Raw genomic sequence first — 22,890 nt, 5'->3', positions numbered from 1 at the left:
ATTGATTTTTGTTCTTGTAAACTGTAAGTTCTTGATTAATTAGTGCAGTAAGCCCCAAATATTCTGGAGTTCAACGTGGATGTAGTTTATCCAATCTTGGATAGGTGAACCACGGTAAAAACCTTGTGTCTATTCTTGATTGTGTTTTTGTGTGGATTGTTTTGGCTGTGTGATTGATCGATATTGGAGATTGATTATTAGGCTTGGATCTTTACATAGCCTATAAGCCTATAAAAGGCAATGTCTTTTCTCATTTATGATTGTATTGGTTGAAGCATTTGATTCCTCTTAAAATGTATTATTATATAATTTTTGCTTTTGTTTCCATTCATTGCTTCCTCCTTCTCCATCAAACCCAACACATAACTCCAACTCGAAAACCCTTTCTTTTCTTTTCTTCAACATCAACCTTTCTCTTCATCCAAACGTTTCCCGTGTACATCAATCTTGTCTTCTTCCAAACCCTCCTCCTCTGTCAACATTAACTGGTTTTTTTTTTTTTTTTTTTTAATTTCTTATGAATTTTCTTTCTTTATTTTTTATAGTAGGGAATGTTAATCTAGCAAATTCCTAAGATAATTGGAATCTTATGTTGTTTCTTTTGCCAACAACTTTTGTATTATAAAAGGTCCAGAGACTGTTCAAGATTTTGTCCAAATGCAGCTCAAAGAAATCCAAGATAGTATTAAGGGTGCGTTTAGTTCAGGGAATGTTGGATTACTGGAATCTTATATTATGTTGAAAATTACTGAGAATCTTTAAGAAAATGTGTTTGGTTAGTTGGTGGGTATGTTATATTAATATGTTTGGTTAGGGGGAATAAATTGGTGTGTATGTTATTTAAATTACTAAATTGCCCTCTTTTTAAATATTAATAAAATATTTTTTTTATTATTAATTTTTGAATAATTTTTTTTAACCCCCAATATTTCAGATTTAGCTCAAACACCCCCGCTTATATAAAACTTTAATTTATGACAAAATCAACCCCACCCCTTGCCGCCGCCTGCCGCCACCGCAAACCACTGTCGAAAGTCTCCGAAAGTTGCCGTGAGTAGCTCACCGTGACCACGAGGCTCCGATATGGCCGTTTCTGGTCATATTGATGGACGAAAACAACCATATCAAGCCAGATGTGGCCTGTAACGTAACACCCTACTTGAGGTACGTAGCTAATGTTTCTTATTTGCTCTTATTTGAGTCAGTTTATTATTAATATTGGTTGGTTGGCTTTTGGTAGTACTGATATGTTGAGTATTGCCTTGAAATTGGTTGGAGTTAGAGGATTTTTTGGGGTTCTAGGCTTCGCGGGGGCGAAGAATAATCTTCGCCGCGGTGAAGATGTGTTGCAGCCACGGAGGAGCTGCTGGAAAGTTTCGCCGCGGCGACGGGTCGGCTGAAAATATTGTTAAGTTTTAGATATTTTATTCTCTAAGGACAATTTGACCATTCTACCCCTAATTAGTAGGAAAAGTGGGGAGTAAACTATAAGGAAAATTCATGGAGAATATGTTGGTGTGGGGGTGTGATTGTAATGAATCAAAGGATATAGATGGAATTCCCAAGGAAGAGTAAGGGTAAAATGGGAATGCTTGTGCATAAATTGTGTTAAAAGGAATTAAGTCATTGCAAACCCTTCATTCTTCTTCTCCACCGCCATTCTCCTTTCTTACTTCCTCTCAATTCCTTTTTCATTAGTTCAAGGATTTTTTAAAGGGCTTTTGGGAGTGATTGGGGTAGAAAATCAATCTAAGGCATCCTAAGGTAAGGATTCTTGCTTTGGATGTAAGATTTTGTGAGGTTTTGGATATATTTGTATGTGGAAGTCTCATGGTTTTATTGTTTAAAGGGTAGAGACAAGTCAAGCAATCCAAAGGAAAGGAAATGCTAGTCAGATCCCTCCATTTCAAGGTAAGTAAATCCCCACCCAAGTTGAGGTTTGATAACTTTTTGAGTAGAGATTTAATAGCAATTATGTATGTATGTTATGTGCATGTTATATGCTATGAAATTGAGATTATTGATCCATGTTGTGATTGAATACACTTCATTGAAGAGAAGTGTTGATATGTGATGAGAAGATGTAGTTGAGATGAAGTTTGGAAGGTTTTGAGTAAACATTTTTAGAAGTGTTATTCCTTGGCAGGATTTATAGCTATGTGAGGGAATTTCTCCCATTTGGGATGGTTAGAGAAAGAAATAGAGCTATTGTTATAGTAGAGTCTTTGTATGCACTTTAGTTGTTTGATGAAATGCCTAAGAGAGGTTTTAGTATGAGTAGTAAACCTTAATTCTTGCATCATGACATATTGGCATTTCATAAGTGCATTAGTGAAGATAAACCATCCATATGCATTAATTGTGCGTTGAGAAGTGACTTAAGAAATAGTAGATAACATTGTGAATGCACTTGCTCTAAGAGTAGAGAACTTTGTGAATGAACTACTCTAAGAGTAGAGAGGATGAGAAGTGCTAGAGTAGAGTGAGTGAGAAGAACACTAAGAAACGGGTTGGTGCTTTGTGATCTCCACCCGATAGTTATGAGAAACGGGTTGGTGCTTTGTGATTTTCACCCGATAGTTATGAGGAACGGGTTGGTGCTTTGTGATCTCCACTTGATAGTCATGAAAAGTGGGATGATGCTATGTGAACTCCACCCGGCCGTGCCTCCGGTAAGATAAGGCCATGACATATAACAGAAGTTAATAAAAGAAAGCTGTGTGAAAGAGAAACAGAAACAGAATAAGTGTAAGGGAAGAATTAAGAGAATGAGTTACGGGGATAGACAAGTAGCGGATTTACTTAATGAGCATTATTTTTGTGCTCACCCCGTTATTTTCTTTTGTGGATGCAAGATCTAAGTGATGATGCAGTCGGAGGGGCGTCGGCAAGCGAAGAGCAATAGTTACACTGTTCCCCTGTTTATGAATGATATTTTGTAAATGATACTCTTTTTGTACAAAGAATGTATATAAGTAATACAAGAAAATTTCTGAGCCATTTACTTTTATTATTATACATGTATTTTACTAGTATACAGCAGTTGTTACATGGCCATTAACAGCCAGATCCTTGGCCATTATCGGCCAGATCTAGGCGAGATTTGGCTGTTAACGGCCATGGACCTGGCCGTTAACGGCCAGATCTATTTTGCCCGGAATAGATCTAGCCTGATATGGTCATTTTCAGCCATTAATATGGCCGGAAACGGCCATATCGAAGCCTCCCAGCGAATCTCAGTCATTTTTAGGGACTCCGACAACTTTTCAACGGCGGTCCGCGGTGGTTGGCCCGCCGTCGGCGGTGGTGGCTGGGTGGCAGCGGTGGTGGTGGTCTGTAATTTGTTTTAAATATATGGGCATTATTGTCCAAAAACTTAATTAAGCAAGGGTAAAATTGAAATGGTATATTAACATAAATTTATTTTAAAACAGGGGCATTATTGTCTAAAATTTTTATTAATAAGGGATATAATTGTAACAAAAATAAGATTACCTTGGTAATCTTACAATACCTAAGAAAATTGAGGTAATCAGATTACCTCCAGTATTACCAACAGTAACAACTATTGGTAATACAAGATTACTGGAATCTTATATTACTTGACAATCAACATGATAATCAAGTAATATAAGATGACATAACCCCAATAATCTTCCATTACCTCCAACCAAATGCCCCGTAAGAGTAGGCGCAATAAGGTATTTCTTCTCATGGAAGAGGTTGGCTTTCGTTACTTTTCAATTTAATTATGTCTTTACAATTTATATTATTAGAGGGCAAAGGGTATTAGTTCTGTTTTATAGGTTATGATTTGAGGAAATTAGATAGGTTTAGCGTTGTTGAATTGTATTTCAATTAATGCAAGATTGTCTTTTTTTTTTTTTCTTTTTTTTTTTCAATTTTGTTATTATTATTATTTTTTATAGTTAAGGAGATTGAGGGTACAGCAATGCATAAAGGGTTTGAAAGTTATTGATGAAAGCAGCGTGGAAGAGGCCGATGAGATGCCTGACATCCAATCATCTATTCCTTTTCTTTTTCGTGTGGTGAGTGTTTCAGAACAACATTGAGATATCCACTAGTTCTCTATTAATTGTAAGTGCTCAGCAATATCTTATCTTAAGGAGGCATTTGGTTGGGGGTAACGTGAGATTACTGGAGTAATATAAGATTTCGGTAATCTTCAAATACTAATAGTAGTTACTATTGGTAATATTAGAGGTAATATGATTACCTCCATTTTCTTAAGTATTGTAAGATTATCAGTGTAATCTTTTTTTTTTGTGGTTATAATTCTATCCATTATTAATAAAATTTTAAGACAATAATGCCCTTATTTTTAAATTTATTTACATAAATGTTGCTTTTACTATTTCACCAAATTAATTAACTTTTTGGACAAAATTACCTTTAAATTCAAAACAAATTGCAGCTCATCTAACCCACCACCCCCACCCACCTTCCGCAGCCGGAAAGGCGCATGGAAGGCCAAAATGGTCGCTGTGCGCCGATATGGTCATTTCCAGCCAGATATCTGTCCGGAAATGGCCACATCGTGACCTATCTGGCCATCAATGGCCAAATCTATCACGATCTGGCCGTCAACAACTAGATCTGTCATGATCTGGCCATTTCCGACCATATCTCTAGCCGGAAATGGCCATATGGTGCACAGAGGTCATTTCCTGCCTTTCGTGCGCCGTTAGGTTGCCGGCGGCCGGCAGTGGCTGGGTTGTGGGGGTGTTTTGTTGATTTTTCAAACTTTTATTATGGAGTTGTTTTTGCTAAGTTTTTAAATGCAGGAGGGTTATAATAATCCAAATAATAATCAATATTAAAAAATAATATTTAATTATAGAACAATTCAGTAATTTAAATAATATACTCACCAATTTATTTCTCCAAACCAAACATATTAATAAAATATACCCACTAATTTATTTCAACTAACCAAACACATTTTCTTAAAGATTTTCAGTAATCTAACTTTCCTGTAATCTAACTTTCTTGTAATCTAACATTCCCTGAATCAAACACACCCTAAAGAGTATGAATATGAATCTTAATTTAATGGCAAAAAGTGTGTGATTTTTTGCTTGGATGAAATCGACAGCTTTATATGTAGAATCAATGTTGATCGCTAATTAAAGGAGGGAAACGCATATAATATTGTCTACGTTTCTTGGGGCAAATCAATTTAAGAAACAGCATTTTTATGTTGTATGTCTATCATCAGCCAGTTGGGTTTCTATTTTACACGAGGATTTAGTACATACTGTAAACGTAATATTGAATATTGAAGGCATTTATGATAGAGTCAATAAACTTTCTTGCCCATAAGTGTGTGTACAAAGCTGTACCGCTTTTATTCTTATTCAATTTGAGTCTGTGAGGCATGATATAAATTTGTAAAACGACGCAGAGGCAAGTTTTTGAAGTTCACTATTACCCAATTATTTTCTGTTTTTCTTTGTCATATATGGTCTGAATGCGCTTTCTGCGATTTCTATGGCTAGTATTGTAACAGTTGGAATAAATTTTCATAGTTTAAAATTAATTTATATAGGATTACAATAGTAAACACAAAGATTTGAAAGACTTTCTCAAGATTTTTGGTTTTTTATTCATCCACTTAAGATTTTGAAAATGCAATATTTGCATTGAGATTCTATTAATTAACTGGCAAACCATATCGACAAAGAGGACACGTGATACTCCTCTGCAGCCACTTGGAAATACAATCTCCATGAAAAAGATGACAGCATGGCAGCCTCGTAATCTCCTCTCCATTATCAAACTTTTCAAAGCATATAACACATTCTATTTCAACTAAACACCCTTCAATTCTCACTCTCTCCAATCCCTCAAAGGTGGATTTTGAAATATTAATGCGCCGCTCAATTACGAAACAAATACAGATTTGGATTGCCCTATGTCTAGGGTTAGCGGAGTCCTGGAGCAGGGAGTTGGCAAAGTCCTTGATCTTGTCGATCACCGTGAGTTGTTGTTGAAGCGGTACGGCCGTGAGTTGTTCCTGAACTCGTGCTTGGAGTGATGAATAGTTTTGTTGATGGTGATGGAAGAGTTTACGAGTGAACGAGGAAGCGAGGTGGTCAACTGAATTGGATTGGTGGAGGTCAAACATGAGGTGGCAAGTCTTTTGGAATATCTCGTGTGGTAATAATGCAATGACGGCGTAGTCTTCCCGTTCCTTATGATCCCCAACTCGCCATACACGAGAATAATAGGTGCATTCAAAATCCATTGAAGAAAGTTTTTGCCCAAAACCCCAACTTAATTGAGTCAAAGAGTAGGAAGGCTGAGAATGTGATTTAGCTTTATGTATAGATTTATTTATTCGAATCAAACTAATAAATCAGGAATTAAGCTAATCAGTTTTAGTTTTATTAAGAGTCTAAAGTCATTATTTAAGTGTTTTTATTTGATCAAAATATGGTAAGATAGATTACTACTTTACTAGTTTAAATAGAATTTAAGTTCCGAAATATTGGCAATATTATCTCTGGCTCTTATATTTTCGAGATCATGATATTTTTAATATATATATATATATATTTTTATATATATTCATTTAGTGTAATATTTAACTGTAATGGAATTTTTTAGCAAATGCATCACGTATTTTGGATCATTTTAAATGCCGAAGCTCAAGAGTAGTAGTACCTCATTTTTCTTATTATTCAATTTGAATATGTAAAACCTAATTACACTTGGGTGGGAAAAAGTCGTTTACTACCAAAAAGTTTCAAAATACCTCTTTCCCACTAAAGTTTATATTCTATTAATACTCAAAATATACTTCACTTTCTCAGTCAACGTTCGACGAGTTATCATGAGCCAAGGTAAGAGAGGTTTTGTAGAATATAGGCTAGTGGGTCGAATAGTGTGATGAAATATGGAATGCTGAGAATATCTATGCTGGAATCAAGCAGTCATTGATTCTCAAATCATTTGATTAATCATTGTAATATTTTGTAATTAAGAGTTTATTATATTTCCATACAGTATTATTTCCTTTCCTTATTGTATTCAAAGTCACTGTATAAATTGGCTGATGTACACATTACAAAATATATAATACAAATACAATTCTCTCTTTCTCTACTTGATATTCTTTGGTCTTCATTTCTGCCCTTTTATCAAGTCTTCTTGTAGGCATTCTTCGGCAGTCTTCTGCCTTTTTTGCCACCTTCAATCTCAAACTCTGACATGGTATCAGAGCAATCCTTTGCTTCCGCTACAAAGCCATTGTTTCTCTAAACCTACAAAACAAGGCAATAGAATTAGTTCTTCCAAACATCACAAATGGACCCAACCAAAATACCAATTGAACCAGAATCAGCATCCACAGCCACAAATGAAGGCCCACACAACCAAACTCCACTAGGCCCAAACCCACACACTGGTCAAAATTCTCCACTAGAGCCCAACCAACAACCTTTTCAACCCGGCCCATACCCATTCGAGTTTATGGGTCAAAACCCTAACCCAACAAGTCAAAATCAATCCGGATCCACTTTTTAACCCGACTTATTCCCGTTCGGGTTTATTGGTCAAACCCCTAACCCAAAAGGTCAAAATCCCTACCCGATTTTCCAAATTCTTCCAGCCTTCACTGATCGACCGGAACCAGGGGATGCCCTTTTCTCACCGATTTCCGATGGATCTGAACTCGTGCTCGTCAAACAACCGTTGGCCGGATCTCAAAATTATGCCACTTGGGCTAGAGATTTCTTGCGCGCTCTGGTAACCAAAAACAAGGAAGGGTTCATCGATGGAACCCTTCCCCAACCCACTGAACCGCATCTGATCCAGCACTGGATTCGATGCAACACCCTCGTTCGTGCCTGGATCAACAACTCCCTGACCCAGGAGATTGTCGCCGGCTTGCCTCAGATCGAAAACGCTCATGAAATGTGGACGAAGATCCGAGAGATGTATGGTCAACTCGATCTCGCAAAGATTTTTACTTTGCGTAAAAACCTTCTTGAAATCAAACAACACAATCTACCAGTCACAGTTTATTTCAATCGCCTTTCGGCGATTTGGAACGAACTCGATGCTGTTGAAGAACCGATTGAAGGGCCATCTGCGATTCTTCACCATATCAAACACCTGAAAGACCAAAACAGGTTAATACAATTTTTAATTGGTTTAAATGACAATTTTTGGCTTTTTGAATGCAGATGTTGCTACGTCCCCTGCGCCATCTCTCCAGCGGACCTACCTACTGGCCGTCTAAGATGAAAGCCAGAGATCAGCTTTGTCTGAAACCCAATCCAGTACTAAAGTGGCTGCCTTCGCTGTCAATCCCCAATGGCAGCAGAGTGGACACTCTGAAACGAAAACTGGAAATGACAAGGGGAGGCTAGGGCAAACTGATGGTGAAAGTCACAATTTATATGGAGGATTTAACGACCCAGATTTGACCTCCTCATCCTACGACTCACACTCAACTGGGCCTAATAATAATCGTTTGGGCTCAAACTTGGTTACTAGCCCAAATTCGAAAAATAGCCCAATTTTTGCAGCTAGCCCAAACTCAGGCAATAACCCAGTCCACTCCACAAATTTTAATTCCTCCCATGGGCCTCTCAAGTCCAATAAAAATCGTTATTATGATTTTTGCAAGAGGAGAAACCACACACGAGACACTTGTTGGAAACTACATGGCTGTAACCAAACTCAACAGTCTGGATCTGCCATTGCCAATCAAGTAAGTCACCCTGTTAATTCTAAGCATACCGCTACGGTTACTATGTTTAGTCACGAACAATATCATCAGATCCTGCAACTGCTGAATCCAAGTCCGCAGCCCAATACCACATCCTATGCAGGTACCTCCTTTTGTTCCAATATTACAAAAAAAAAAAAATTTGGATAATTGATTCAGGGGCCAGTGACCACATTGTTTGCTATCCCAAACATTTTTCCAACACATTTCCTATACCCTACACATTAGTCTGCATGCCAAATGGTACACATGCACCAGCCACCAAATTAGGAACCGTTCATTTAAATAAACATTTAATTCTTCATAATGTCTTGTTTGTTCCTGCTTTCCATTTCAATCTCATCTCTGTTTCAAAACTTTGTCAAGATAATGTCTATATCTTAAATTTTTTTCCTAACAGATGTGAATTTCAAGATCGTTTGACTGGGAAACTGATGGGCACGGGTAAAGTTCACCAAGGCCTTTATTATTGGATAGGTGCTTCTGATTCAATGTCTTGTATTTCTGAAAATAAAAGTACTTTTAGTACAACCATTAATAAAACGTCTTTTATTTTGCATCAACGTCTGGGTTATAGTGCATCTATTCCACAACCCCACTGTCCTATTTGTCCCTTTGCAAAACAATCCCACACAAAATTTCCTAAACACACGCCTTCCACCAACCGTAAATTTTCCTTAGTCCATATGGACATATGGGGTCCATATCACATAGCCAATCACGATGGCTCACGATATTTTCGTACCATCGTAGATGATTACTCTCGAGGAACCTGGGTCTACCTCATGCACTTTAAAACGCAGACACTCACTCATATCAAACATTTTTTGTCCATGGTCAAAACCTAATTTGATGTTTCGGTACAACGAATCCGGACAGACAATGCTAGGGATTTTTTCAACACCCAATGTTTGGAAATTTTTTCCTCCCTTGGTATTATCCATGAAAGCTCTTGTGTCTATACCCCTCAACAAAATGGCATAGTTGAACAGAAACATCGTCATCTTTTAGAGGTCGCCCGTGCCCTTAAACACCAAGCCAACATCCCTACTACCCTTTGGGGCGAATGTGTGGTCACGGCCACCTACCTGATCAATAGGATGCCGAGTCAGACTCTAGATGGCAAGACACCTTATGAAGTTCTTTTTGGCAAACCACCTACAGTTGATCATCTCAGAGTATTTGGGTGTTTATGCTACTCTACAAATTTAAGACGGCATGATAAATTTTCTCCTTGGGCTATTCCATGTGTTTTTATGGGTTACCCAATGCATCAGAAAGGTTATCGCCTATATGATATCACTGCAGAGAAATTCCTGGTTTCTAGGGATGTGGTTTTTCATGAACATTCTTTTCCTTTTTTAGACAGGTCCCCCTCTGATGACTCCCCGCAGTCTCCCATTTTTTTATAAGATCCTTCAGCAGCAGACTTATCTAGATCCTATTATACCATGCATCCCATTCCCGACATGGGAACCTCCAAGTCATCTTCCGAACCAGTTTCTGCAGAGACGTAACTTCCTAGTCCTTCTCCTGATTCATCTCTAGAGTACCAGCTTCCTAATTCCCCTCCACTGGAAAATACTACAGTTGTTCCTGTTCCTCCTCAAAGACTTTCCACAAGGGTCACTCGCTTGCCCGTTTGGACAGAAGATTATGTATGTCCTACCATCCAGACTACCGTAGGTGCTACTTACCCTACTTCCAACTGTGTTACTTATGATCACCTGTCCCCTGCCCACAGGATTTGTATCAGTCAGATTTCTGCACACCAGGAACCTTCTTGCTACTCTGAAGCTGTTTCCCATTCACATTGGCGTCAAGCCATGGCCGATAAACTCAATGCCCTCTCTCAGAATCATACTTGGGATCTTGTTCCTCGTCCTTCTCATAGGAAACCCATTGGTTGCAAATGGGTTTACAAGATCAAGCATCGTGATGATGGATCCATTGAGCGTTACAAGGCTCGTCTCGTTGCTAAAGGTTTCACTCAGAGAGAAGGTTTTGATTATCAAGACACCTTTTCTCCAGTAGCCAAGCATGTCACTGTTCGGACCTTCTTGGCCGTTGCTGCCATCCGTAATTGGTCCCTTCATCAAATGGATGTCCATAATGCATTTCTCCACGGAGATCTTCATGAAGAAATCTATATGGACCTTCCTCCCGAACTTCGTAGACAGTGGAGAATATGGTATGTCGTCTACGCAAGTCCTTATATGGTCTGAAGCAAGCATCACGTCAATGGAACACAAAATTCACAGAGGCTCTAACTAACATAGGATTCATTCAATCCAAGCATGACTACTCTCTCTTCACATGGCACAAAGGTACTACTGTCATTGCTCTTATTATTTATGTTGATGATATTTTGATCACTGGGAATAATGAAAGTGACATTCGCACCCTAAAAGATCATCTCAACAAATATTTCCGTATAAAAGATCTAGGGGAACCAAAATATTTCTTGGGCATTGAGATTGCACGATCTCCAGTAGGTACTTCTCTAAGTCAACAGAAATATGTTTTAGAACTTGTATCCAATTCTGGTCTATCAGCATGCAAACCCAGCATCATTCCTGTGGATCAAAACATCAAACTCACATCACAGCAATATGACCATGAGACAACCTCTTCAGAAAATGATCCTCTATTACATGACCCATCTCCTTACCAGAGACTCGTAGGAAGACTTATCTATCTCACCATGACAAGGCCTGACATATGCTATGCAGTCCATATACTAAGTCAGTTCATGCATCAACCCAAACAATCTCATATGGACACAGCAGTCAAGGTGCTTAAATATTTAAAAGGATATCCTGGATTAGGACTTCTCTTACCTCGAGATGGGAATTTCGACATCACAGCATACTGTGATTCAGATTGGGGTACTTGTCCTATGACTAGAAAGTCTCTTACAAGATTTTGCATTAAAATTGGAGGATCTCTTATATCATGGAAAACAAAAAGGCAATCAACAATATCACTTTCTTCACCTGAAGCAGAATATAGAGCAATGGCAAAAACAACTTGTGAGATTGTCTGGATTATTGGATTAGTCAAAGCCTTGGGAGTAAAAACAGAAAAACCAGTCACTCTATACTGCGATAACAAAGCTACCAATGATATCGCGGCAAATCCAGTTTTCCACGAAGAACCAAATATATAGAAATTGACTGTCATTTCGTCAGGGAGAAAATTCAGGAAGGGATTATCAGGACTAGGCACATACGAACATCAAAACAACCAGCGACATATTCACGAAGCCTTTATGTAGTCGACAGCATTCTCATTTATTACACAAGCTTGAGGTTTTCGATATCTACAAACCACCAACTTGAGGGGGAGTGATGAAATATGGAATGCTGAGGATATCTATGCTAGAATCAAGCAGTCATTGATTTTCAAATCATTTGATTGATCATTATAATATTTTGTAATTAAGAGTTTATTGTATTTCCTTACAGTATTATTTCCTTATTGTATTCAAAGCCACTTTATAAATTGGTTGATGTACACATTACAAAATATATAATACAAATACAATTCTCTCTCTCTCTAATTGATATTCTTTGGTCTTCATTTCTGCCATTTTATCAAGTCTTCTTGTAGGCATTCTTCGGCAGTCTTCTGCCTCTTTTGCCACCTTCAATCTCAAACTCTGACATAGTGGTGATTGATTGAATATTTGTTATCGGAATCAGTCAGAAATCAACTAATAACAGGAAACCTTAGCTTTGCGATGGTAGGCAATCGACAAGAAATCAAGTGCCGAAGTGAGAGGGTTCTGTAGAGAGAAGACCAGAGGTTCAAGTGGTGGTGACGGAGAGAATTTTTGTCTGAATCGGTTAGAATTGGCTTTGGGTAGTAACATAATATAAACTTTGGGTAAAAAAGTAGTATTTTAAAACTTTTTTAGTGGAAAGTACTGTCATTAAGGCAAACCTTGGGTGGGACAAAGTCGTTTACTCTCTTAAATATCATAGTATTTTTATTGTTTACGCTTATGATCTAAGCGATTTCTATATAGCTAGCTACTGCATCAAATAATTCAACTCTAAATTAATTAAATTAGAAAATTATGATTATGATTCTAATAAAAATAATAGTTTTGAACATATAAATAATACAAAATAATGAGATTGAATTTGATAACCTTTTATAGTTTAAGATTAAATCCTAATAACTCTTTTGACATAAAGTTGTATATATCAAATAAGGGACTACAATAATATAGAGATTTGAAATTAGCTTGCATTTGATTCTAATGTTACACTAAGTATATCCTTATGACTAACCTAATTTAACAAACAATGAATAAGAATACAAAGTCAATTAATTAATTAACAAGTAACATAAATCGACAAATCGGACATGTGATAGTGCTCTTTTGATGCAGCGTGTTAGTGTGATAAATAAGGATAGTACTCGACTATACCTTTAGTGTTGATAAAAAGTCTCAATCACAGAAACTTACATCTTAAAATCTGAAATAAATCTAAATAATTCATTGAATATTCTATTTCCTCAAACAAAACAAATAATATGTTTATACAAGGTAGTTATAGCCAACCCTAACAAGATTGTAATTAAACAAGAGAATAAAATCTTACTTAAACACGAAAACTAATTAAAACAAGAAATCTCAACCTTTGACTAATGATAAAATAAGAAAGTAAAATTCAATTAAATTAAAACTTCCTAAATCAACTAAACTCCTAATTTAATACTATTTTCCCTACAACATCTTTAGCCACTTGGAAATACAATCTCCTTGAAAAAGACGATGACACGGTGTTCCCCTATTTTTCTCTCCAGACTTCAACTTTACAAATCATATAACACTTCTTTTTCGGTTAAAAATCCCTCAATTCTCAAAGTCTCCAATTCCTCCAGGGCGGCCTTTCAAATGTCAGTAACAGCCTCTCTTAAGGGTGAACCCTACAACTTAAGTGATGTAGGTGTAGTAGGAGTTCATTGGAGAAGAAAGTTTGTTTAGCGCGAGTGATGTATCCGAATCCTGACAGGATTAGCGCTATGCTTGTTTGTGAGCCTATGTGGCGTGTTTGATTTGATAGGTTATCTCATCCCGTGGAATGTGCTCAGTTAAAACTTGAAATTAAAAGATTTCGGCCTTAGAGTATAATATATACATTAGAAATAATAATCAAATTGAGAAGATCAAAAACTGTTGATGCGAGATTTTGGGCACCAACTAATCAATACGTGTGCAACGTTGATTGATCAAAAAGCACACGTGAGAATGAATATATAAAGAGAAATAAATGCTATAAGGACTTTTAAAGTGGTTTGGATGATAAGATAGCAAGTCCTACATCCACTGATTTGTATTGATATTGAGTGTGGGTCAGGTCGCAACAGCAGACTGACTTACAAGAGGTTTAGAAAAAGTAAATGAGTTGTTTACAGGAGAGAGAGAGTGATTTTTTGGTAAAAATTGTCGAATCCCCTTAATGAAGGGGTCTTCCTCTTCTTATATCAAGCTGAAGCGTGTAATCATCATTAAATCCTTGGGTTGGTGTGATTGTTAGGATATAATCCGGCTTTATGTCCCATCACCTTCTTCCTAAGCTGACTTCGCACGGTTTATAGCAGGGAAATGGACGCGTGGGAGCTCCATATCGTTTGGCAGACCTGACGTGTGTTTGATGTTCTGACGGAAGCAGGTCATCCTCCACGTGACCCTCACACGTCAACCCTTACTTTCCCAGGCATAACAGAAGCCCCATAGTTTGTAAGGTTTGGAGGGTCGAACCTTGGAAACTAACTCGTGCCGTGATGGGTTTTAGTCGTTTCGACCTGAACGGGGGAAGCTCGGTGCAGAATCCCTCGCGAGTACGACCCCGAGCTACCCTTGTCCAAACGACCTGATGACCATCATGCTAGCGACCTGAATTCGTCGGGCGTTCCTTTCTATGCTGTGGAGAGATTCAATGAACCTGCATCCGTGCTGTCGGGCACTCTGCTCGCTCTGTAATGTGTCAGGTGCATTAAATGCGTGTGCTGACTCGACGTCATATTGACAGTCTTTTGACTGCGCAACGCCTCTGAAACGTCAGCCCTCATTATGGCATTTAATGCGACGTGGGGCGCATTAAATGCGGGGAGGAGAGAGAGGGCTATCGCTTCGGTTCCGAAGGGTTGCAACCATCGATTCGTTGCCCATATAAGAACTCGTGTTTTTCAGATGACGCCACCGACATTTCTTTTGCTTCGAGTGACAAACCTTTGCAAACCAGAGATCTTTCTTTCCCGATCGGCGCTTATCAGGCAATTGGAACGAGTTTCGGCCTCGATTACGCATCCCAGAAAGTGAGCTTCTCTTTTCTTTCTTTCTTTTCTTTTTTGCATTTGTTTGGTTGGTGGGCAACGACGTTGTCTCTCGGTGTTTCACCAGAGACATGCCACTGTTGCCGGACTCGAGCCGTGAGTGGCGGCTCGAGTTACTATTAGGGTTTTAGGAGTTTGTCCCTTGCCGCCGCATGGGGCAAAACACGAAGGATTAAATGACCGTGTCTGTCGATGTTGCAGACTCGAATGGATCCGTCAACGTCCAGACCCGAGGAAGGAACCAACTCGTCCACGCGAGAAGTTCCCGCGGACGCATCCCTTGACGTCTTCTCTGTTCTCACCCGAGAAGAGTTTGATAGGATTAAAAAGCAATATAATGTCCGAGCAGAGGTGTTCCTCGACCACACCAGGTCGTTGCGAAATCCTGCCGACGGCCTTGCTGCGATCTCCGAAGAGATCTTCAGGGGTGGAGGGATGATTCCCTTCCATCCTTTCATCAGGTCGGTCCTGGATCACTTCGGGATCGCACCGATGCAGCTCACACCGAACGCGTATGTCATCGTCGTAGCGATGTACATCGCGTGCTGCGAGAGCGGCTTGGGCGAGCCAACGGCGATGGAGCTTGGCGTCGCCTACTATCTCAAAAAGAGTAGGGACAAGGACTCGTACTACTTGTCCCGGCGACCTACCATTGCCGAGGGGATACATAGTTATCCCAGCAACTTAGGAGCCTACGAGACCAAATTCTTCTTTTTCTGCTACGACGGCTACTGCCACTTTCAGGCGCCAAGTAGGTCCTTCTTCGTTAGGTATATTGTCTGTTCGTGTGCTTTATGATAACGACCTTTTTCTTTTGCAGTTAATAGAATGACTAGCCAAGACTTGCTCGACGACCCGGACAGACTTGTATCCTTTGGAGTGCTTCCTGAGGAAAGCCGAGACTCGAGGAAGCTAGTGACCATCGCTAACCTGCGGAAGTACGGTTTTATCGATAGCAACGCGTCGTTAGAACCCCTCGAAGGTAAGTTACATTGGTTTTCTTTCTGGTCGCCGAATAGTTTTGTTTACCAACACATGTTCGTGCAGAAACTATGCCTCCGAAAGAGTCCGGGCAGTCTCGTCGGGCACCGTTCGTCTTTCCTCGATCGAGGAGTGAGAGGGCGACCGAAGCTGCTCGTCCCGTCCCGGCACAACCAACACGAACTGCCGTGCCCTCACGGCCCTAACCCTTGCAAGGAGCGACCAGGGCGGAGCAGGTCGCTCAGGCGCCCCCGACCCGTCCAAAGCGGAAGGCTCCAGCTCAAAGGTCGAAGAAGAGAAAACAGGTCCAGGCCGACGAGTCTGAGACTGAATCCGAGGAGGAGCCCTTGAGGTCGCGACAGGACTCAAGGAGGTTGGGCAAGGAACCTGCGGGCGAGGCGATCGCAAAGGATTCACCAGTGCTCGACTCACTGGGGGGCCTGCCCGAGTATCTGCAACCAATAGTCTATTCTCTGCTCGAGTGTGGACTATCGGAGTCTTACGATGAGTTCGCTGACACGGGCGATGACCTGTTGACCACGTCTTTCCAGCATCTTAGCAAGGTAAGCGAGTTGCATCTAATTAAGGTGAGCGGGCTACTCTAAAAACTGGTTCATTTTTTATCACATTCTTGCTCGCAGGCTTTGCTTGCGATGAGGATGTCTATGGAGAAGACCCGGCTGGGGGTCGCAAAGGAGTCTAGCGATCAAGAGGAGATCGCGAAGCTTAAGAAAAGCCTGGAGTCTGCCGAAGCTGAAAGGAAGGAGGCATTCGATGCGGCGAACAGGTACCTGATGCAAAAGGATGCCGCTTTGCGAACCATGGACTTCCAGAAGGCGGAGCTCGAGCGACGCGCGGAGGAAGTGAAGGAGCTGCAAAGGACAACCGCCAGGCTCTCCAAAGAGGTCGGGGAGAAGGATCAGGTGATTCAAACGACCTCCAAATGGGCCCAGAAGGCCGAGCAAGAAAGGGGGGCCTCCGAACAGGAGAGGCGAGCTCTCGAGGCCGAGCTCCAAGAGAGTCAGGAAAAGGTCGCTTTGCTGACTGAGGAAGTGCGGGTTCAGTTGGAGGAAACGGAGGAAAAGGCCGCCGACTGGGCGATCGGGGCCATTTACACACTGCGACCAATGAACCCGGGTCTAGACGTGTCCGTCCTCCCACCAGGTTGGCAAGAGACCTTGCGGCTCTTGGCAGAGGAGGACGAAGCAGCAGCAGCGGCGGCCGCCAAAGGGTCCGAGCAGGCAGAGGGTTCGGGTTCTGCTTCGAAGGATCCCCCGACCAGCCGTAGTGTAATAGGCCTTGCTCCATTGGAAGTGGGCTTAATTTTTGCTTGTACATACAATGGAAATACATTTTGTTTTTTAATTACAACTCGCTTTTTCATACATATGTACTTGTTCGCAATTTTAGTTCAAATACATAGGCAATGCCATTTGTGTATTACAAGCGAACAGGATAAGCTCGAACCGCTAAGCGAACAAGATAATGCTTTACAAATACAGGGAACTTAACAAGAACGAACTAACTTATAACAAGGAATGAGTTCGGGATTACTGATAGTAGGGTCGAAGGTGCTCGGCATTCCAAGCTCGGGGCACTTTGGAACCATTCAGTCTTTTGAGATGATAAGTCACTGGTCTGATCACCTTATCGACCCGATATGGACCCTTCCAGTTAGGTCCTAATACCCCCGCACTTGGTTTCCTGGTTCCGAGAAGAACTTCCTTTAACACAAGGTCACCGACCTGGAAGTCTCTTCGCTTGACCTTTGAATCAAAAAACCTCTTTGCTCGCTGCTGGTAGGCTGCTATCCTTAGCGAAGCCTTGCTTCGACGTTCTTCAACGAGGTCCAAACTTGCCCTCATAAGTGCTTCGTTTTCAACCTCATCGTACAAGTCCCTCCGAAGTGAACCGGTTCCCACCTCTACAGGAATCATCGCTTCGCAACCATATGCTAGCGAAAAAGGGGTCTCTGAGGTGGAAGTTCTTGGAGTTGTCCTGTACGCCCATAAGACCTCGGGGAGGTCATCAGCCCAATTCCCCTTGGCTGCCCCAAGTTTGGCCTTTAGAGTGTGCTTGATGGTCTTGTTGACTACTTGAACTTGGCCATTTGCTTGCGGTCTAGCGACTGAAGCGAATTTTTTATGGATGCCCAGCTCGTCGCAGAACTGTTTGAACTCCTCGTTGTCGAACTGCTTTCCATTGTCCGAGATGAGGGTGTAGGGAATTCCGTAGCGGCACACTATGTTCTTGAAAACGAAGTCTTTAAGCTTTCTGGTCGTGATCGAGGCCAGAGGTTCGGCTTCTACCCATTTTGTGAAATAATCGACCGCGACCACGGCATACTTGACCCCTCCCTTTCCAACTGGCATGGGACCGATAAGGTCGATCCCCCACATGGAAAACGGCCAGGGGCTGGACATTGTAGTCAGTTCGTGCGAGGGGGCTCGCGAAATGTTCGCGAACCGCTGGCACTTATCACATTTTCTAACGAAGTTGTGCGTATCTTCCTGGATTCGAGGCCAATAATATCCCTGACGAACAACCTTGTTCGCAAGGGATCGAGCAGCTGTGTGGTTACCGCAGATCCCTTCATGGATTTCCCTCATGATGTAATCTGCTTCTTCACTGGTTACACATCGGAGGAGAGGGGCATTGAATCCTCTTCTGTACAGCTGGTCCCCGATAAGTGTGAAGCGAGCAGATCTTACTCGCAGGATCCTTGCCTCGACCTTGTGGTTTGGCAAGGTCCCATCCTTAAGGTACTGGATAATGGGAGTCATCCAGGAATCCGGTTGAACCACATTTACGGCCTGTCCGGTCGAGCTGATAGTCGGAGCACCGACGAAACGAACAGGAATGTTGTCCGGAGCCTCTGAATCCAGCGAGGAGGCTATCTTTGCCAAGGCGTCCGCTATAGAATTGTTGTCTCTGGGGATCTGAGTGATTTCAAAGTGCTTAAACGTCCCCAGTGCGGTCTTAGCCTCTTTCAAGTAGCGGACTATGTTCTCTTCCTTGGCTTGGTATTCCCCTAGAATTTGGTTGACGACCAGCATAGAGTCGCTGTAAATGTTGATCGTGGTTGCACCCATTTCTTTGACAAGTCGCAACCCGGTGAGCAGAGCTTCGTACTCGGCCTCATTGTTGGTCGCTTTAAACCCGAATCAGAGAATACCATGAATTCGTGCCCCCTCGGGGCTCACAAGGAGAAGACCCGCACCGGCTCTTTTCCTGTTTGATGACCCGTCGACGTAAAGGTTCCAAGTCGACAGGTTCTGAATACTTTCTTGGGCGGCTTCGCTAGGCTGTTGCTCGCTTGGGAGATAAGAAAATTCTGAAATGAAGTCGGCAACAGCCTGCCCTTTAATGGTCGACCTGGGGCTGTACTTTAGGTCGAACTGACTCAATTCCATGGCCCATTTGAGGAGTTTACCCGAGGCTTCTGGTTTCTGAAGGACCTGCCTGAGGGGGTAATTTGTCATCACATTGATTGTATAGGCATGGAAGTAAGGTTGCAGCTTTCTGGACGCGATCAGTAGAGCAAAAGCTAGTCGCTCCATTTCCGGATACCCCATCTCGGCATCCGACAAATGCTTACTTGCATAATATATTGGCCATTGAACCCTTTCCTCTTCCCGTATTAAAGCTAACTGACCGCGAACTGGGAGACGGACAGGTAGATGAGCAGGATTTCCTGTGGAAGAGGCTTAGAGAGGAGAGGTGGCTTCCCAAGGTGTTCTTTTATACTCTGGAATGCCTGCTCGCATTCGGGAGTCCACTCGAATTTCTTATTGGCCTTCAGAACATTGAAGAATGGTAAACAGCGGTCTGTTAGCCTTGATATGAAGCGACTAAGTGCCGCTATCTGCCCGTTCAGGCTCATGACCTGCTTTTTGCTGGTCGGGCTCTTCATATCGAGCAGTGCTTGAATCTTTTCGGGGTTCATTTCTATGCCCCACTGATTGACCATATATCCCAGGAACTTTCCTGACGATACCCTGAACAAACATTTAAGAGGGTTCAGCTTCATTCTGTAGAGTCGGAGTATGTCAAACATCTCTGCGAGATGCGTAATTTGTTCTGAGGCGACCTGGGATTTGACCAGCATGTCGTCCACATAGACCTCCATTGTCCTCCCGATCTGGTCGGAGAACATTCGTTTGACCAACCTTTGATAGGTCGCACCCGCATTCTTGAGGCCGAAGGGCATGACTTTGTAACAGTATAGCCCCCGGTCTGTAATGAAGGTCGTATGCTCCTCATCCGGTCTGTACATCAGGATTTGATTGTATCCTGAGTACGCATCCATGAAGCTCAACAGCTCGTGCCCCGAGGTGGCATCAACGAGCTGATCGATTCTCGGCAGGGGGAAGCTGTCTTTCGGGCAAGCTTTGTTGAGGTCGCTGAAGTCTACGCAGGTCCGCCACTTGCCATTCGGCTTCTTTACCAGGACCGGGTTGGCAACCCAGGTCGAGTAGAGAGCCTCGCGAATGGATCCATTCCGGAGAAGGTTCTCCACCTCTGATTTTAGTGCAGCGTACCGCTCCGGATCCATCACCCTTCTTTTTTGTCGAACTGGCTTGGCTTCACTGCTGACATTCAATGAATGGCAAATAATGTCCGCGCTGATCCCGACCATATCTGCGTATGACCAGGCAAACACGTCAATGTTCTCCTTTAAGAAGCTTACCAGCTCGGAAGCGAGCTGTGGGTTGAGATAGCTTCCAATCCTTAACACTCGGCTCGGCTCTTTCGGATCGACCGAAACCTCGGACAGATCCTCAACCGGGCCGCTGGGGGGGATCTCTTGGATTCGCGGATCTATGTTATCCTCCGCGGGACCGGGCTGTGGCTCGATCCAGCTGATCGTCATAGCCTGGCGGGGCACACATCGCGAAATGCCCTTATCTGCCATCTGTACCGCTTTTACGTAGCATTCGCGAGATGCGCTTTGCGACCCGCTTACTTCTCCGATCCCCGTTGGAGTGGGGAACTTCATCTTGAGGTGATAAATGGAAGTGACTGCCTTGAAGGTTCTTAGCAGAGGTCGCCCCAAGATTCCATTAAAGGCCGACGGGCAGTCCACGACCAAAAATTCAGTAACCCTAGTCACCTCGTCGTAGTCGTCAAGCGTGACCGGTAGCTGGATCGTCCCTTTGGGGATCAGGTGATCCCCTGTAAAATCGTACAGAGGCATCGAGGCTGGCTTCAGGTCGACCTCGACTAGGTTCATTCTATCGAAAGCTAACTTGAACAGGATGTTCACAGTGCTTCCGTTGTCTACAAGCATTCTGTAGACATTATGACACCCTATCAGGGGCGTGATCACCAAAGCATCCTCATGAGGATGGTGCAAGCGAGCTGCCTCCTTCTCGCAAAAGGTGATTGGTTCCTCCTTCCTGGCTTTTTGAGGTCGCTGCGAAGTGCTCATTACCCTGATCGGGTCGTGATGCGCTTCACGAGCATACCTTTCCTACGCTCCTCGCGTGTTTCTAGCAAGGTGCGGACCTCCGAAAATTAGGTTCACATTGCTATACCCGCTGCGATCACGACGCTTTTTCTTTTGCTCCCCTTGGTTTTCTTTTGGGGAGTCATCAATGTACTCCTTGAAGTGCCCTTTCTTGATGAGCTCTTCGATAGCCTGCTTTAGAGCTCGGCATTCATCAGTGTGATGCCCGTTATCCCGATGGTAACGGCAGTATTTTTTGCTGTTCCTGGCCGTAGCAGGGGTTTTCATTGGTTCGGGCTCACCGAGCAAGCTGGCCTCCTCAGATTTGTCGAGGATTACAGATATAGACACGTTCAACAGAGTGTATTGAGTCCTGTCGCGGTCGCGACGAGGAACAGGAGCATAGGATTTTTTCTGCTCGTAGCGGGGTTTCTTCCCTTTTCGCTGATCGTCAATGTCTCCTTTGCAATCAGCTCTCCTATTATCTCCCCGACCAGACATACTGCTGGAAGTGCTGTGATCGCGACGGCGGAGTGCTGCCAACGAATTCTCTATTCGGAGATACTTTTCTGCCAGGTTGTAGAATCTGGTGAGGGAAATATCATCCTCAGCTTGCAGTTCTTTCCACATGTCGGTTTGCGGGCGAACTCCAGCTATTATAAGTGTTCGGATGGATTCTTCTGGAGCGTGGGCCACCTTGTTGAGTTCTCTGTGGAATCGATCAATGTAAGATTGCAGGGATTCGTCTCTTTCTTGCCTTATGTTGCTGAGGTAGCTCAAAGGCATCGAAAACTTCCGATTGGCTTGGAAATGCCGCAGGAACGTCGTGCTCATCTGAGGCCACGAACTGATCGATCCCGCCGGGAGCGACCTTAACCACCGCTTGGCGTGAGAAGTCAGCGTTACGGCCAAACAACGGCATTTTGCAAGGTCCGAAACCTGGTGGAGCTCCATCAGGTCGTTGAACTCATATAAGTGATCCTGAGGGTTATAGTTCCCATCAAACGGCCGCATATCTGGCATTCTGAACCCCGGTGGAAGTGGAGCAGCTAATACTTCGGGAGAAAAAGGGGACGCAGAGGTGACCTGCGCCTGTTCATTTTGCTGCTCCCTCAACCTGTCCAGAGCTCGTTGTAGCTCCTCAATTTGTGGTAACGGAGCCAATTGGGGATTGCTTTCACCCGTGCGAGTTTGACCTTCTCGATTGCGGTTCAGGAAGGTCCAGAGGTCGGATTCCTCCTCGCCTCGGCCGGCGTTTCCAGCCGCACTCGACACACGCTGACTAGAGGCGTGCGAAGGTGGTGGATTGTGCGGGGCATTTTCACGACCCTCGCGGTGGTACGAACCGCCC

Source organism: Pistacia vera, unplaced genomic scaffold, assembly GCF_008641045.1.
Source record: "Pistacia vera cultivar Batoury unplaced genomic scaffold, PisVer_v2 Contig671, whole genome shotgun sequence".
Taxonomy (NCBI): domain Eukaryota; kingdom Viridiplantae; phylum Streptophyta; class Magnoliopsida; order Sapindales; family Anacardiaceae; genus Pistacia; species Pistacia vera.
Note: the sequence above shows the minus strand (reverse complement) of the source record.